This window comes from Thamnophis sirtalis, unplaced genomic scaffold (genome assembly GCF_051295495.1).
Source record: "Thamnophis sirtalis isolate CommonGarterSnake01/CBP01778 unplaced genomic scaffold, rThaSir2_p1.2 scaffold_6, whole genome shotgun sequence".
Taxonomy (NCBI): domain Eukaryota; kingdom Metazoa; phylum Chordata; class Lepidosauria; order Squamata; family Natricidae; genus Thamnophis; species Thamnophis sirtalis.
Window position 1 is genome coordinate 89,938,264 of NW_028261386.1, and position 18,238 is coordinate 89,956,501.

An 18,238-nucleotide genomic window follows, 5' to 3' on the forward strand; every position below is an offset into this window, starting at 1 on the left:
AATTAGTAGGTCAACCAAGAAGGGACTATGACTGGCAAATAGACAAAATATACTGCATTAACTCATGGATGGCCAGACAGAAACAACTCTCAAGAGACATTGTAGTCTACTTTGCCACAGGGAATATGAGGAACCTGATACTACAAGAGTCCTATAAAACCAAGTTGCAGATTGTGGGCCAGGAGGTGATAGTTTTGAAGGGAATCCCACCCAAAATGCTTAGATCCAGAAAACTCAAAAACCGCCAGCTACAATACAGATGGGAAGCTCCAGCCGGATTAGTGGTCAATTACCTGGGACAAAGACACCATCTTAGCTCAGTTTGGAGGGCCAGAGATTTTTACAGCAACATACTAAAGGCTGGTCATCCCTCATCTCCAGGATCTAGAGAAAGGGCGCAAGCAGGAGAGGCCAGACAGCAAGATGCCCAAGGATCATTGGAGGTGACCCAAGTTCTGAATCCTCTGGCGGAGTTAGAAGGAGCCAAGGAGCAAAGACAAACCCAAGCGGTTACCAGACGTAAGGAACAAGAACTTAAGATGCAACAAGCCCAGCAACAAGCCCAGACAATGGCTCAAGAAGCCATAAATATTAGCTCAGAAGTGGTGGGAGGAGCCAGGCCAAAAATCAAATTACAGGATTTCCAGGTGGCTCTTAAAAAGCTTCAGGGAGCTAAAGATGACAATTAAATTTTTAACTTGGACTGTCAATGGCTTAAATTCACCACAGAAAAGGAAAAAAATAAACCACTATTTGAAACAATTCAAAAATGATTTGCCTGCAAGAAACACATATTAGAACAAATGACCAGAAATATTTGATGAATGCAAGACTTGGACAACATTTTGTGGCCTCTGTCTCGGAGAAGAAAAATGGTATAGTTATATACCTAAGAAAGGACATGAAGGCTGAACTAATTGAAGCAGACTCTCAAGGAAGATATATTGCAATAAAACTATTATTAGAAGGGGAAAAGATACACTTAATGGGAGTATATGCCCCTAATCAACAAGACAAATTCTACAAGATGCTCCATACCAAGTTAATACAATGGGACTATAGATCCTGCATATTAATGGGTGACTGGAATGGAGTTTTGGATACCAAGAAAGATAAGAAGGGTCTTTTGCAAAATATCCAAACACATGCGAAATTACCTAAGTCGTTCTTCAATATGATGGATGATTTGGAGCTAAGAGATATTTGGCGAGAAAGGAATGCTAAAGAACAGGACTTTACATTCTTTTCTGATAGACATCAATCTTTTTCTATGATTGACTTTATACTAACTACAAATGATTTGCTTTCTAAGGTGAAGAAGACGAAGATATGTTCCAGAGCCTTAACAGATCATAACCCGGTCTGGATGGAATTGGAATATGGGAAGGAATCTAGAAGGTGTTGGAGGTTAAATGAAAATTTATTTAGATATGAGAAAAAATGTCAATGAATGTAAAAAATTGTTGAGAGAATATTTTGTTTTTAATATGAACAAGGGTACATCTATGGAAATGGTTTGGGATGCAAGCAAAGCATATATGAGAGGAGTCCTAATAAATTTAAATAAGTTACATAGACGTAGACAGGGGAAAAAAGAAAGGAACTAGAGGAAGTGATAAAGAAGAAAGAGCAGGAGTTAATATCCAACCCAGATGACAAGAAGACAAAAGAGGCAATTACCCTATTATGAGTGCAATTTAATATGTTGATGTCAGATCAGTGGCTACTAATTTGTTATATGCTAAACATAATACTTTTTGCAATGCAAACAAACCAGGCAGATGGTTAGCATATATGACGAGGAAGAAACAAAAATCTCATACTATACAAAAAATATATTATAAAGGCAAAGAAGTTCATCAACAGGATATGACCCAAAAGGCCTTCTTAGAATTTTACACAAGACTGTACACGGGTGATAAAATACAAGGTTTAGATATAGATAGATACTTGGACAAAGAAAAAATAGCTATAGTTAAAGATGAGCAAAGGGAGAGATTGAACCAACCAATAACTTCAGAGGAAATCCTCCAGGTAATTAAACAGTTAAAAGCTGGGAAAGCACCTGGCACAGATGGCTTGACAGAGGTTTACTATAAAAATTCACAGTTAGAAATGGTGGAATCTCTTAAGGAATTATTTAACAGAACCTAAATGGAAAGGTACCTCCATCTTGGAGAACAGCTTTTATATCCTTGATTCCCAAAGAAGATCAAGATCTTAGCCAGCCAAAAAATTATAGGCCTATATCATTACTCAACATAGATTACAAAATTTTTGCCAAAATATTAGCAAACAGGTTAATGTTAGCTACACAGAAACTGATTCACAATGATCAAACTGGTTTTATACAAGGGAGACAAATGAGAAGTAATGTAAGACAAATTGTTAATATATTGGAATATCTGGGAAAAAATAACCAAGTCCCCACAGCGCTTATATTTCTGGATGCGGAGAAAGTATTTGATCGAGTGAATTGGCAATTTCTAATGAAAATAATGCAAAAGATGCAAATTGGAGATTATTTTATACAACCTATCAAGGCAATATACCAGGAACAAACAGCACAAATTATAGTTAATGGAAGCTTAACAGAATATTTTAAAATTGAAAAAGGTACAAGACAGGGTTGCCCCCTATTGCCATTACTGTTTATTTTAACCCTGGAGTTATTGCTGAATAAAATACGGGGGTCAGATGATTTAGAGGGAATTAAGATTAGGCATCACGAATATAGATTACGAGCATTTGCAGACGACTTGGTTGTAACTTTAATCCAACCAGGGAAATCTACTAAGGCCTTAATGAATATGATTAATCAATATGGTCAAGTATCTGGGTTTAAAATAAATCTAGGGAAAACAAAGATGTTTGTTAAAAATATGAACACTAACCAAAGAGAAGAATTAGAAAGAATAACAGGATGTGAGATAGTAAAAAAGGTTAAATATCTAGGAGTTTATATTACAACTTCAAATGGGAAATTATATAAGTACAATTATGAACCATTATGGCACAGAATACAGGTAGAGATGAAAAATTAGTTTTAGTTTAGTTTTATTAAACTTGTATGGCGCCCTATTCCCCGAGGGGACTCAGGGCGGCTAACAAACTAAATAGGGAAAAGGGAAGTACAAAAAACAAGAAGACAAGACAAATACGAAAAACAAATTAAAAACTCATCAACAGTCGCAACAATTCGAGTGGGGCTGGGAACTCATCAGCCCCAGGCCTGCCGGAACAGCCAGGTTTTAACGGCTTTGCGGAAAGCCTGAAGGGTGGTAAGGGTCCAAATCTCCATGGGGAGATCGTTCCAGAGGGCCGGAGCAGCCACAGAGAAGGCCCTCCCCTGGGGGGGTCGACAATCGACACTGGCTAGTTGATGGAATCCGGAGGAGGCCTAATCTGTGGGATCTAATTGGTCATAGGGAGGTAATTGGCAGAAGGCAGTCTCTCAAGTACCCAGGTCCGATACCATGTAGGGCTTTAAAAGTAACGACTAGCACCTTGAAGCACGTCCAGAGTCCAATAGGCAGCCAGTGCAGCCTATTGTAGGATAGGTGTAGGATAGGTGTAACGTGGGTGTACCGAGGTGCACCCACAATCGCTCGCGCGGCTGCATTCTGGACAAGCTGAAGTCTCCGAATGCTCTTCAAGGGCTGCCCCATGTAGAGCGCATTACAGTAGTCCAGTCTTGAGGTCACAAGGGCGTGAGTGACTGTTCTGAGTGCCTCCCGGTTCAGGTAGGGACGCAATTGGTGGACCAGGCGAACCTGGGCAAATGTCCCCCTGGTCACAGCTGACAAATGATGCTCTAAAGTCAGCTGTGGATCCAGGAGGATTCCCAAATTGTGAACCCTGTCTGAGGGGTGTATAATTTCACCCCCCAGCCTGAGAGTTGGAATACAAGACCAATTATTGGGAGGGAAAAACACAAGCCATTCGGTCTTCTCAGGATTGAGTGCAAGCTTGTTCACACCCATCCAGACCCTAACAGCCTCCAGGCACTGACACATCATGTCAACCACTTCACTGAGTTGGCACGGGGTGGACAGATACAACTGTGTATCGTCCGCATATTGGTGGTATTTTATCCCGTGGCGACGAATGATCTCACCCAGTGGCTTCATGTAGATGTTAAACAGGAGGGGGGACAGGACCGAACCCTGCGGCACCCCATACTTAAGGGGCCTAGGGGTCGACCTCTGTCCTCCAACCAACACTGACTGCGACCTGTCCGAGAGGTAGGAGGAGAACCACCGAAGAATGGTGCTTCCCACTCCCACCTCCCGCAACTGCCGCAGAAGGATACCATGGTCGATGGTATCGAAGGCCGCTGAGAGCTCAAGGAGCACTAGGACGGAGGCATGACTCCTGTCCCTGGCTCTCCAGATATCATCAATCAGCGCGACCAAAGCAGTTTCTGTGCTGTAGCCAGGCCCGAATCCAGACTGAAAGGAATCTAGATAATTGGTTTCATCCAAGGACCGCTGGAGCTGAGAGGCCACCACTTTCTCAACAACCTTCCCAACAAAGGGGAGGTTGGAGACTGGACGGTAGTTACTTAAGATGGCTGGATCCAAAGATGGCTTCTTCAGGAGGGGTCTCACCACCACCGCCTTTAGGAGGGGCGGGAAGGTCCCCTCCCGAAGAGAGGCGGTAACTATCATCTGGATCCAGCCCCGTGTCACCTCCCTGCTGTTAGCAATCAGCCAGGAGGGGCACGGGTCCAGCATGCAAGTGGAGGCACTCACAGCTCCCATGGCCTTGTCCACTTCCTCAGATGTGACAAGTTGAAAATCAATCCATAAATTTCACTCAAGACCCTCCCCCGGTAGCTCGGCTGGCTCTGAGCAATTGGAGTCCAGGTCTGTCCGAAGCCGAGCAACTTTATCCACGAGAAATTGGACAAATTCCTCAGCTCTACCTTGTAAAGGGTTGCCTGCATCCCTCCCTTTCAAGAGGTAGCGGGTTATTCTGAACAAGGCGGTGGGCGCGACTCGGCGGAAGCAATCAGAGCGGCAAAGTATGTGTTTTTTGTTGTCCGAATTGCCAGGAGATAGGCTCTGATGCAGGTTTTCAACAGTGCTCGGTCTGACTCGGACTTACTGGCCCTCCAGCGGTGCTCTAGGCGTCTCTTTTGGCATTTCATCTCCCGGTGTTCCTCAGTGAACCAAGGAGCCCTCCTGGATCCGCTACCTCGGAGAGGCCGCAAAGGCGCAATCAGGTTAAGAGCCTCTGACGCCGCTGAGTTCCAAGCAGCGAGTAAGGCCTCCACTGGACTGTGCAAGAGAGTATCAGGTATAACACCAGCAGGAAGTGGTCCGACCATGACAGGGGCAAGATCTCAATACCCCTCAAACCAAGATCACAACTCCACTGCTCCGAGAGAAATACGAGGTCGAGTGTGTGACCCGCTGAGTGAGTCAGGCCCCGAATTACTTGGGTCAAGCCCATGGCTGTCATGGAAGCCATGAACTCCTGCGCTCCATCAGCGTGCTCGTCGAGCGAAGGCAAATTGAAATCCCCCAGCACCATAAGCCTGGGGAACTCAACTGCCAGCTCGGCTACTGACTCGAGGAGCGAGGGGAGAGCTGTTGCAACACTGTTGGGAGGCAGTACGTTAACAACAAGCCCACTTGACCCTCAAGGTCCAACTTCACCAGTAAGGACTCACACCTGACAAGCTCCTGAGCAGGGATCCTACGAGGAACTAGAGACTCTTGGATAACAATGGCCACTCCCCCACCCCTTTTCTGGGGTCGTGGCTGATGAAGCACCTGAAAACCCTCTGGGCACATCTCAGTGAGTGGGACTCCTCCCTCCGGGCCCAGCCAGATTTCAGTAATACATGCCAGGTCTGCCCTCTCGTCTAAAATTAGGTCCCGGACGAGGAGAACCTTGTGAACCACAGACCTGGCATTTAGCGACAGCAGCCTGAGACCTGGGCCCTGACTACTCACACCATCTGGCCTTGGAGTGGAACTAATAGGGCCGGAAGGAGGGATCTCTGTGATGTAGCGAACCCTCCTTCCCCGGTAATGGCTAGCCCTAAAGTCCCCGCCATATCTGCCCCTCCCTGTTATGACCATAATGTTCCGGCCCACTCCCGTGTCTAAGGTCCCTCCACCCTCCCCCATGGCCACCGCATTCCCCGGCAGGCCCTTCGAATCAGACATCCTAAGGATGGGATTAGGCCCAGGCCCCCCTGACACTTCTGCACAGCACTCAGTGCAGGAGGTACCCGGCTGTGGTCCCAACCTTCTCAAACATACACAGCCATGCTATCAGACAATCCCCACAAACAATTTAAAAACAGAATAACAATAATATAATTAATAAAAGTGGGTACATTCAATCAACCACAATCACACCAAACACTCACCATACTAAAACAATTTGTGCAGGTCTCAGATCTTAAATATTGTGCAATATAGATCTAAAAGTCCGGAAATAGGCGGGGCAGTTGATGGTGGTGGCAATGGATAGTAAACTGGAGAAATCCCACTTCTCCTCTCCTGTAAGCCAGGTCCAAAGGTCCAAAGGATCCAAGTAATAGAAAATGGACCGAGATGGAGGGGGGAAGGGTTTGAATATTCCTTAACGTGTGCGTAGACCTTCCCGCGTGCCGTAAATACCTCCAAGTGACCACAGTCCGCAGCATCATAGTAAAGAGGCTTAGGTAGAATGAATAGGCACTCTCCCAATTGGCAGTCCAGGGGTCGTAGTAGGAGGTAATAAAGATGACAATGCTGGTTGTCCCCGGGCCATGAAAGATGATAATGATGGCAACAGTTGGGGCTAAGAGAGCCAGTCCAAGTGCCCTAGGCATATAGTTGAGAGAAGTCAAATGGTTACGCCAGCTTGTATTGAGATGAAAAAGCCTGGTCGCCATTCCTTTTCTTCGCCAGATGATTGGGTAAAACTAAAATTATCTTTGTTGAGAAGGAATGACAAGAGACCAGAGTTGATAAAAAAGACAGCGTTGGTGGAAAAGGCAGCGTTGAAGGAGAAGGCAGCGTTGGTAAAAAAAAAGTAGTGTTGATGGAGGGAACTATATTGGTGGAAAAAGCAGCGTTGGTATAAGAGGCAGCGTTGATGGAAGGAGCAGCGCTGTTGAAAGAGGCAGCGTCGATGGAAAAACTGATGGAAAAACTGAGCCAAATGTGAAGGGGGGGGGCATCCAGAAAAGGCTACGGCCATGGCACACTCAGCCAGCTGCCCGATTCGCCTGATCCGAATAGAAGCCTTGTTTGATCTACCCCTTTCTAAAAGATGGCAATAATTGGCCAACACAGCCAACACAGTCACAGAAGGCTCACCAAGCTCACCAAACTGTAATAGCTGTAAGAGGAGAGTTGAAAAGCCCCGCAGCCGCTGAAACCGCCGCAAAACGCCCTCAAACGCCTCCGTCGTCACTGCGGGGCCGCCATTCTCACCGCTGAGCTTGCCAAGCCGCGCTGGAGGTTTTGGAGTCCGAGGCTGGTGGAAGGCACTGGTTCCCCTCAGTTTTCGGTCCACACACGTCCCCTGAATGTCAATCATCCCGGAGGACCTCAATAGAAGCAGTAAGAAGCCGGTTCCAGGGGCTCCCCGTGCTTTTTCGCCAGCTTGTATTGAGATGAAAAAGCCTGGTTGCCATTCCGTTTCTTCGCCAGATGATTGGGTAAAACTAAAATTATCTTTGTTGAGAAGGATAGCAGCAGTAAAAATGAATGTTCTGCCCAAGTTTTTATTTCTTTTTCAAATGATACCAATACTTTAAAAAAGATGCAAATTTGCTTGAATGGCAGAAGAGTATTAATAAATTTGTCTGGGCAGGGAAGAAACCGAGAATAAAACTTAAAATAATGCAAGATGTACGTGAGAGAGGAGGCTTGAAAATGCCAAATTTAAAATTATATTACGAAGCAGTAGTTTTATCTACGGGTGGGGGAGGGGAGGCAAATATTTGTAAAACCTTTTAAAAACTTTTAATTAAAAAAAGAAAAGATACATTCATCATGAATCATAAACTAGTCATTTCTATAACAACTCACCAATCTAATCAGTAAAACCCCAAATCAAAGTTTCCTTTATTTCCACCTCAAGCACAAAGTCCAGAAGAGATCTCCATGTAGCAACAAAAGTACTTATATTTTTTCTTTGATCAAAACAGTCACTTTAGCCATTTCTGCCAGCTCCATCAACTTCTGTAGCCATTTGTCCATAATGAGAATCAAAATGTCCTTCCATTTTTGTGTGTATAGTGGTCAACCTATATAAGATTAAGATTCAAATTTTTTTCCAAGTCTTTTTCCATTAACCCTAAAAGAAAAGTTTCTGGTTTCATCTTTATCTTTGTTTTCAGAATTTTCTGTATTAAAATATGGGTTATTTTATTTTGGGCAAAAGCTACTTTTTACCTATTTAAATGCATGCACTCTGGTCTTAACAAAATCAGAAAGACTTGCTTCCACATACATCTATGTAGTACAATCGTGCAGTTGTGTCTATGGAAATGTAGTCAAACTATACAGTGTGGTATATGATATAACAATAAGTAAATCAGGGATGCTTCATAGCTGGTTTTACAGTGCATGAGTTCGCATATTGAAAATGGGATTTTATTTCAGAACTCAAACTGGTATCTGGCATATAAAATACTTAGCTGTGGGAGAAAGGGTTTGGGTCACCTAGGGAAAGGGAGCTGATGCTTGTTCCTGCATGGATAACTGATAAGGAGGCATAAGGGAATAAGAGCAAGGCAACATGCTAAAGTGTTGCTACTAAGTATTTTGCTGTAAGACAATAGACCAGGCAATATTAAAAATCTACCATTTTCTGAGAATTCAACTTTTCTTTGGCTAGATCCATTTAAAAAGGAGCACAATAAGTTTATGATTTTTAACCATGGCTAAACCTGGCTAAAATCATGACTAACCATGGCTAAATTAAAAAAGGACAACCAGGCAAAGTAAAAACATAGATTATTTTAATGAGGCAGCACTGAAATAATTGTAATAAAATAATTTATATTGCTGTAGAGATTAACCTGAAATAGCTGGATAATCTGTGTTAGAAAGGAGTTGTATTAGTAAGGAGATGCCACTTTACAACACAGCAGAGAGATAAAAGAGATGAAAAGTATGTCAGTGGAACAAAATCCAAAAAAAGAAGTGGGGGTGGTGGAGGGTGGGGGTGGTGGGCTTTCCCTCATTCTTGGTAGCCAATTCAGTTTCCATACTGCCTAAACCCTTATTAGTTGACATTAAAGAGACTACATACCCTCCCTGCCACTCCTTGACCTTAGTAGAATAAAAAATTTCAACACATGAAAATTCGCATATCGCACAATTATGTTACCTAGTTTGGGTCATGAAACAAGAAAACAACCAAGCTCGGAGAACACCAAGGACCCCTCATTTCAACCCTACAAGCATTCTACTCTACCAGCAATTTCACCACAACTTGCATAACAAAGGAACTAGTAGTGAGTTGCCATTTTTTTACTATTGGTTTGCTTATGCATGCATGCGCACTCACATGATGCTTCTGCACATGCGCAGAATCATCCAGGTGGGTAGGCAGAGCCCTCCTCCACCGCTACTGCCAGTTTACCTGATCCAGGCAGAACTGGGAGCAACTCACTTCTGAAAGAAACTGGTGGAACAACTTTGGGAAGCAACAATGTCAAGCTTCAGATAGCACTAGTAATAGGCATGAAAGAGGTGATGGATTAAGGTACAAAATTAAGTGGCATCTTAACATATTTTAAAGCACCCATTCCCATGTTAGTATCCATCGAGAATTATGAGTAGGGCAGCAATCTGTTGGGGATGTTTGATTTGGATTTTTGCCTGGAGTAGTGCTTTGGCCAGAAGGTTAAAACAGCCCTTACCAATTCTGATTCTCTACTGTATTTCCTATTTTTGTAGCAATTTCTCCTCTCCATAGCAATCCCACATAAAATGGAACTTTTTATGGTGAAATGCTACATTTGACATTTCAGTGGCATTTCATGGGCCACATTCATAGAGTAGCGTGTTGAGCCAGTATAAAAACTAAATTTCATTTCGTCTGCACGGTTTAAATTAATGCAATCAATATGGTGACCTTCCTCCAGTCACATTTTTTTTTATTTTCCCAATCTATTGTAATAAATTCTGGAAAAGAAACACTCCTTTAAGTCTTTTAAGGCTGCAAGTAGCCTTAGGATCTTTGCTCATGTACTCTGCCCTAGAAGGATATTTGATATCCAGTTTGGTCCATGGTTTCCTGCACCTACCCAATTACCAGTCCCGATTATTGTATATAAAATAAAGATAGAAGAACCCAATCCGTCCTTCCAGCTCATTATATCCTTGTGATCTTTTTAAGTTCTATACATCTTTACAATCCCAATGAGATGGGGGATGGATGTGGTAATAATTTCAGATAGGTGATGGATCAGGCCCAAATATGTTCCCCTCCTGCTTTGCTTAATGTAGACAGTCATCATGTGGGATTGCTATAATCGCTGCTAGCTACTGGGCAGCTACCTGTAATTATTTCTTTTTTAGTGAGGATGCATAAAACTTTCTGACTGCATTTAATTCCACACAAAACAATTTCTATATTTCATGTCGTGGTCCCGAATGAAATGGAGATAGTTCATCAATGCTGATGTGTGGTATAAAAAGAGCTGAGCAGCTCAGGAGTATGAGAGTGCATAAAAATGTTTTGTGTCCTGACCAGTACATTGCTTTAAACATTTTTACAATCAGCCCCAATTGTTCATTCTTCCCATGCAGAAGATACTCACATATTCATTTTTAAAAGGGCAAATCAACCATAATTCAGTTTATAAACTGTGGAGCCGGTTGTGAATGTCTGGATGAATATTCATTAGAATCTCTTAATCTGCCATCGATGGTGATTCATTAGGCATATGTAAATATCATTCACTTTAATTGCCCCTAAACTGACTTAACATAATATTGTCATTAGCAAATTATTAGTTATTTGTGTAACTAATGGTACATTATGGTGCACATGTTAAATGGTCAAATATATGATTCTAATTATGAAGATATTTTATGTTGGGTGTTTTCTAAACTGTTAGATAAAATACAAAGGAGTCGAAGTAAATGTGGCATGTTAATAGGGTAGTTGCGGAACTTCATTATTGTTGTTAGTCTGCACCTTTATGCAATAGACAAGTCATTTATTAAGGCCAAGGCTTTGATTGGTTATATATTGCTGTCCCTTTTCTTCCCATATCAAAGGCCTTGGAGAATTTCAAATGGATGCCAACCTGTTTTTCATTGATGAAATCAGTCATCAGTTAATTATTGGTAGAGCTCCAGTAATATGACCTTTTCACTGGGCAATTGTAAGATAGGGAGAGAGGGGTGGGGAGAGTAATGGAGAGGGTGAAAGGCATCTCTCTAAAATTAGACCTCAATGCTACCTACATCTCTGTTTGTCCGAAATACGGCATTTGGGTGTTTTTTCTTTAGTATCACCATATACATGTTTAGCCTTTGTAGTTCTCCATTCTACATTGCCTTCCTATCGTTTTTAACCTCCGTAATAATGTAATAACAGTTGTACTAACAATTATAATGATATTAATTGTTGCCATCACCATTGTATTTACATTGTGGTCAATACTTTAAAGTTTGATAGTAATTAGTAATTTTGGTTAATTTTTACTCAGTACTAGTTTAGAAGAAACAAAAACAAAGACTACTATTTCCTGTTTTGGATTCTATTTTCTAGCCACATAGATTCTATTCCATATTTTATAGACATTTGATTCTTGGAATTAAAATAAAGAGTGGAAGAAGATATTTAGAAATATGATCGCAATAGGGTTTAACAATTATACCGAATCAGCTGAACTTCATATTTTGTTTTTATTTGATTTATAATGCAAGCACACCCCAAAGTATCTCATCAATTTCTATTATTTATTCCTAGAGAGGTGCAGTGTAGAGCTACAATCTGAAACTTCTATTTGATAAAGGTTTATTTTGATTATTTATTCTATACTTCTCCACTTTCTTTTCCTGTCCTTTCTCCCCCATGTTTTATTTATTTTATTTATATTACTTTCCATTTCCACCAAGCAGTGTGAGAACTGGATACAATTATTTTAACAGTCATAATCCACATATTTGTTATTATATTTGTCACAATAATATTAATAGTATAACTATATATCAATATAATTGCAATTATACATAACATCATCATCATGTAGTTGAAAGAAATTTTGGAAATTGATTATAAATGTTTCTGAGGAATTCCATGTCACCATGGTTATGGTCTTCATAGAATAACACAGTTGGAAGTTGGACTAGAAGACCTTGGAGGTCTTCTAGTCCAACCCCCTGTTTAGGTAGGAAATCCTACACCACTTTAGACAAATGGTTATCCAACATCATCTTAAAAAACTCCCAGTGTTGGAGCACTCACAACTTCTGGAGAAAAGCTGTTCCACTGATTAATTGTTCTAACTGTCAGGAAATTTCTCCTTAGTTCTAGTTTGTTTCTCTCCTCGATTATTTTCCATCCATTGCTTCTTGTCCTGCCCTCAGATGTTTTAGAGAATAGATTGACTCTCTCTTTTTTGTGGCAGGCCCTGAGATATGGTCATGTTAGTGGAATTTATGTAAAGATGCTCAAGCAATTGGTACCATATCCTCCTGCTAGATAGTTAGTACAAGCGACAATGTCATAGACAATGTGACAAAGCAGTTAATTGCCATTCACTTACTGGATATAATCTGTTATTAGATTTTTTTTTTGTAGATTTTATTTAGCATTTATAGGCCGCCCTTTTCCCTGAGGGGACTCAGGGCGGCTTACAATAGTAAGGGAAGGGGAGTGAAAGACAAAATACAAAAGAAAATGTGAAATAACTAAAAAGTACTAAAACACAACATTCACTCAGTATTCGGGAGGGGCAAGAAAATTTATCCCCAGGCCTGACGGGCTAGCCAGATCTTGAGGGCTGTACGGAAGGCCTGGACTGTGGTCAGGGTACGAATCTCCACGGGGAGATTGTTCCATAGCGTCGGAGCAGCAACTGAGAAGGCTCTCCTCCGGGTGGTCGCCAGTCGGCACTGACTGGCGGATGGAATACGGAGGAGGCCCGCTCTATGCGATCTGATGGGACGCAGGGAGGTTATTGGCAGAAGGCGGTCTCTCAGATAGTCAGATCCACTACCATGGAGCGCTTTATGGGTGGTAAGTAAGACCTTGAATTGCACCCGGAGATCTACAGGCAGCCAGCGCAGCTCGCGGAGGATAGGTGTTATGTGGGCGAACCGAGGTGCGCCCACAATCACTCGCGCGGCCGCGTTCTGTACTAGCTGAAGTCTCCGGGTGCTCTTCAAGGGCAGCCCCATGTAGAGCACATTGCAGTATTCCAGCTTAGAGATCACAAGGGCTCGAGTGACTGTCGTGAGAGCCTCCCGATTCAGGTAGGGCCGCAACTGGCGCACCAGGCGAACCTGGGCAAATGCCCCCCTGGTCACAGCTGATAGCTGGTGATCAAAACTCAGCTGTGGGTCCAGGAGGACTCCCAAGTTGTGGACCCTATCTGAGGGGTGTAAGTTTTGTCCCCCCAGCCTGATTGATGGTACGGTGGTCAAATTATTGGGAGGAAAACACAACAGCCACTCGGTCTTGTCTGGGTTGAGCACCAGTTTGTTCGCTCTCATCCAGTCTTTAACAGCCTCCAGACCCTGGTTCATCACGTCCACCGCTTCATTGAGTTGGCACGGGGCGGACAGATACAATTGTGTATCGTCCGCATATTGGTGATACTTTATCCCGTGCCTCCGAATGATCTCGCCCAGCGGTTTCATGTATATGTTAAATAGGAGGGGGGACAAGACCGACCCCTGTGGCACCCCATATGTTAGGGGCCTCGGGGACGATCTCTGCCCACCCACCAACACCGACTGCGACCTGTCCGAGAGGTAGGAGGAGAACCACTGCAAAACAGTGCCGCCCACTCCCACCTCCCGCAGTCGTCGCAGAAGGATACCATGGTCGATGGTATCGAAAGCCGCTGAGAGGTCGAGGAGAACTAGGATGGATGCAAAGCCTCCATCCCTAGCTCTCCAGAGATCATCGGTCAATGCGACCAAAGCGGTTTCTGTGCTGTAACCTGGTCTGAAGCCGGACTGGAAGGGGTCAAGATAGTTTGCTTCCTCCAAGGTACGCTGAAGCTGGAGGGCCACCACTTTCTCAACAACCTTCCCCACATAGGGAAGGTTGGAGACTGGACGGTAGTTGTTAAGAACGGCTGGATCCAAAGACGGTTTCTTTAGAAGGGGTCTCACCACCACTGCCTTAAGCTCGGTGGGGAAATGCCCCTCCCGAAGAGATGCCACAACAACCGCTTGGATCCAGCCTCGTGTCACCTCACTGCTGTTGGCAACCAGCCAGGAGGGACACGGGTCCAGTACACAAGTGGAGGTACTCACAGCTCGCATAGCCTTGTCCACATCCCCAGAGGCAACTTCCTGAAACTCAACCCAGAGATGGTTTGCCAAGTCTTTCCCCTGTGTCTCAGCTGGCTCTGCAAGGGTGGAGTCCAGGTCCGCTCGAAACCGGGCAACTTTGTCCGCCAAGAACTGGACATACTCCTCAGCCTTACCCTGTAAGGGGTCCCCCGTCTCCTTCCTATTTAGGAGGGAGCGGGTTATCCTAAACAGGGCGGCTGGGCGGGACTCGGCGGACGCTACCAAGGAGGCAATGTGTGTTCTTTTTGCTGATCTTAAAGCACGGGTATACTCCTTGGTGCATGCTGTTACAAGTGCCCGGTTCAATTCGGACCTGTCTGATCTCCACAGGTGCTCTAGGCGTCTCCTCCGGCGCTTTATCTCCCGGAGCTCCTCGGTAAACCAAGGAGGCCTCCGGGGGCCGCTGACCCGGAGGGGCCGTAGTGGCGCAATCCGGTTTAGAGACCCCGAAGCTGCCGAGTGCCAGGCAGCGACAAGGGTCTCCGCCGAACTGTGGGCGAGAGTATCTGGAATAACCCCAAGCTCCGTCTGGAACCTAACAGGGTCCATCAGTCGCTTGGGGCGGAACCACCTGGTCGGTTCCTCCTCCCTACGGTGGGGGTTTGGCCTCCGGAAGTCTAGCCTCAGTAGGCAGTGGTCTGACCACGACAGGGGTATGATCTCATTACCCCTCAGACCAAGATCATAACTCCACTGCTCCGAGAGGAATACGAGGTCGAGCGTGTGACCCGCTGAGTGGGTTGGGCCTCGAATTACCTGAGTCAAGCCCATGGCTGTCATGGAAGCCATGAACTCCTGCGCTCCGTCAGAGCGTTCACCGAGCGAAGGCAAGTTGAAGTCCCCCAGAACTATAAGTCTAGGGAACTCAACTGCTAGCTCGGCTACTGACTCGAGGAGCGAGGGGAGGGCTGCTGCAACGCAGTTGGGAGGCAGGTACGTAAGCAGCAAACCCACTTGACCCATGAGGTCCAGCTTCACCAGCAGGGACTCACACCCGACAAGCTCCGGAGCAGGGATCCTACGAGGTACTAAAGACTCCCGGACTACAATAGCCACACCGCCACCCCTTCCCTGGGCTCTCGGCTGGTGTAGCACCTGAAATCCGGCTGGGCACATTAAAAGATTCAGAAAGAAATCTGGAAGTTGCATATCACATTAAGATAGGAATCATGCCTTACTATTTGCTTGATCCATATGATATCGTAAGATAAAGCCAAACAAACAAATTTATTGATCATATTTATGGATAATATTATTGTAAACCAAAGCAATGTAGTACAAAATTGTTTCGTACAAATGAATCAATGGCCCAACTCAAGGTAAGGCAGGTTCTTAACCTTTTCAACTGATTGCCCTGTAATATAAAATACAACTTGCATCTACAATAATCCTAGTTAATGTAACAATTATGAGAATCAAAACCAACAAGTTTGGAAAGAATCAGCTTGTGAAGGGTATACTACTTCCTCTTTCCATTTTGGACATATACACACACATATGCACATACACATTTACACATAGCAATAGTGTTTACACTTATATACCATTGCATAGTGCTTTACAGCATTCTCTGGGGGATTTACAATGTAAGTGTTATTTGTCTATTGCCCCCAACAATCTGGGTCCTCCTTTTACTGACCTCAGAAAGAAGGCAGGTTCAATCAACCTTGATGAGTCCTCCTAATAATAAATACATAAAGAATTTTCACAACTGCAAGGAAAAGAACAAAATTGCAGGAGCAACAATTTACCTGTGACAGTTTCAGAAAGCAGGGATACTTAAACATGGAGATTTGGAGTCTCTGAAAAGCCAGATAGCTGAATCCTAGCAATAAAATTCTTCTGTCTGAGAAGAAACCGAAGGCTGACATATGCCATTTTTCTCCATTAGGATGATGTGCTCTTTGATGGATACACGTTCTGTGTACTCTGATACACAATAATGGAAAACTTATTTCAAAGAGATTTAAAGTATAAGGGTATTGTCTACATCTATAAAGGTATCCTCCTTTGGGGGATTGTGGGAGACCCATTCATATTCTATCCATTTCAGATGTATTACCACTTTTTCATGTGTCACTCAGTCTTAGACCCTGGTCTGACTTGCACTTAACTACCGTATTTTTCACCCAAAAAGAGGGTGAAAATCTGGATGCATCTTATACACTGAATACAGCATTTTTGGCCTACCAAAACCCCACCCCCTTTGCAAAAATGGGTGTGCAGAGGGTTTGGAAGATTTGCAAAGTGCTCTTGGGGACTGGGGAGGGCAAAAAGGAGCAAAAAAACAGGCCATTTTTGCTCCTTTTTGTCCCCCTAGCCCCTAGGAGCACTCTACAAGCCTCCCAAAGCTCTGCATGCCCCCCTTTTTGAAACGAACAAGGTGTGCAGAGGGTTTGGGAGGCCTGCAGAGTGCAAAAACTTTTTTTTTAATTTACCTCTTCAAAATCATGGTGTGTCTTATACTCCAGTGAGTCTTATAGTCCAAAAATATGATATGTAAAATCTTCTTTCCTCCCTCTCAACTTTGACTATGCAAAATATCTTCCTCTCTTCCCGCCCCACCAAAGGAATTGTCCTTTTCTTGCTTTCAATCATCAGGACATCATTATCTATAATTGCATAATAGCCCTCCTAAAACAGCCTCAAAATGTGTAGAACCTCACCAGTTGTGAGGGTGAAATCAAGTAACATTTTGTAGCTACGATCAGAAATATATTTTGGAAATGTTGATAGAGCCCTCCCTCTAGTTACTACCTACCCTACAAAGTATCCATTTTATTTATTCATTTATAAAATTTATGGTTCGGGTCCCACCTTAGCTATGAAAGCCAGCTGGTTGACTTGGGCCAGTCACACTCTCTCAGCCCATAGCCGATAGGGTTGTTATTGCTGTGAGGGAAATAGGAGGAACAATATATTTGCTGCCTTATTAATGTAAAATTAATAAAGGCAGACTATAAATAAAGTAATTAATAAAATTTGGCTGCCCATCTCACAAAATGTGGGTGGCATACAGCAATAATTAAAAAAAAATAAGCATTTCAAATTCCCCCCATCCTCACAACTTTTTCCTTCTTTATCATTAAGTTGCTACCTGAACTCTTCATACCCGCCATCTTTCCCTACTATCCTGTGTTATGACATCAACTTTGCTCCAGGCTTCCAACAAGTTAGGGAAGATCAAATCTCCACCAATCAGGGAACATGTTTTACTGTCCTGCTTTAACATATTTTAAAATATACCTTATTTGGATTTTATTCAATTTGTAGGTCGCCCTATTCCTCGAAGGGACTCAGGGCGGCTGAACAAAGCCAAGGGAGGGGAAATTACAAAAAGTAAGACAAAGACAATCAGACAATACGAACAGTTTAAAAGCACAACAGACACAGCAAATTCGAGTAGGGGGGGGAACTCAACCCCAGGCTTGCTGGGACAGCCAGGTCTTCACGGCCGTCCGGAAGGCCTGAAGGGTGGAGAGGGTCCGAATCTCCATGGGGAGCTCGTTCCAAAGGGCTGGGGCAGCCACGGAGAAGGCCCTCCTCCGAGTAGTCGCCAGCCGACATTGGCTGGCAGATGGAATACGGAGGAAGCCTAATCTGTGGGATCGAATGGGTCTGTGGGAGGTTATCTTACAACAGCTCTACTTTTTTTCTATTTGAAAAACAATGAAAGATGTTTAGCTACGATTCTATTGTTTGTTTGCCAATTTTCCTATATTTGTCTTTCAATCCCT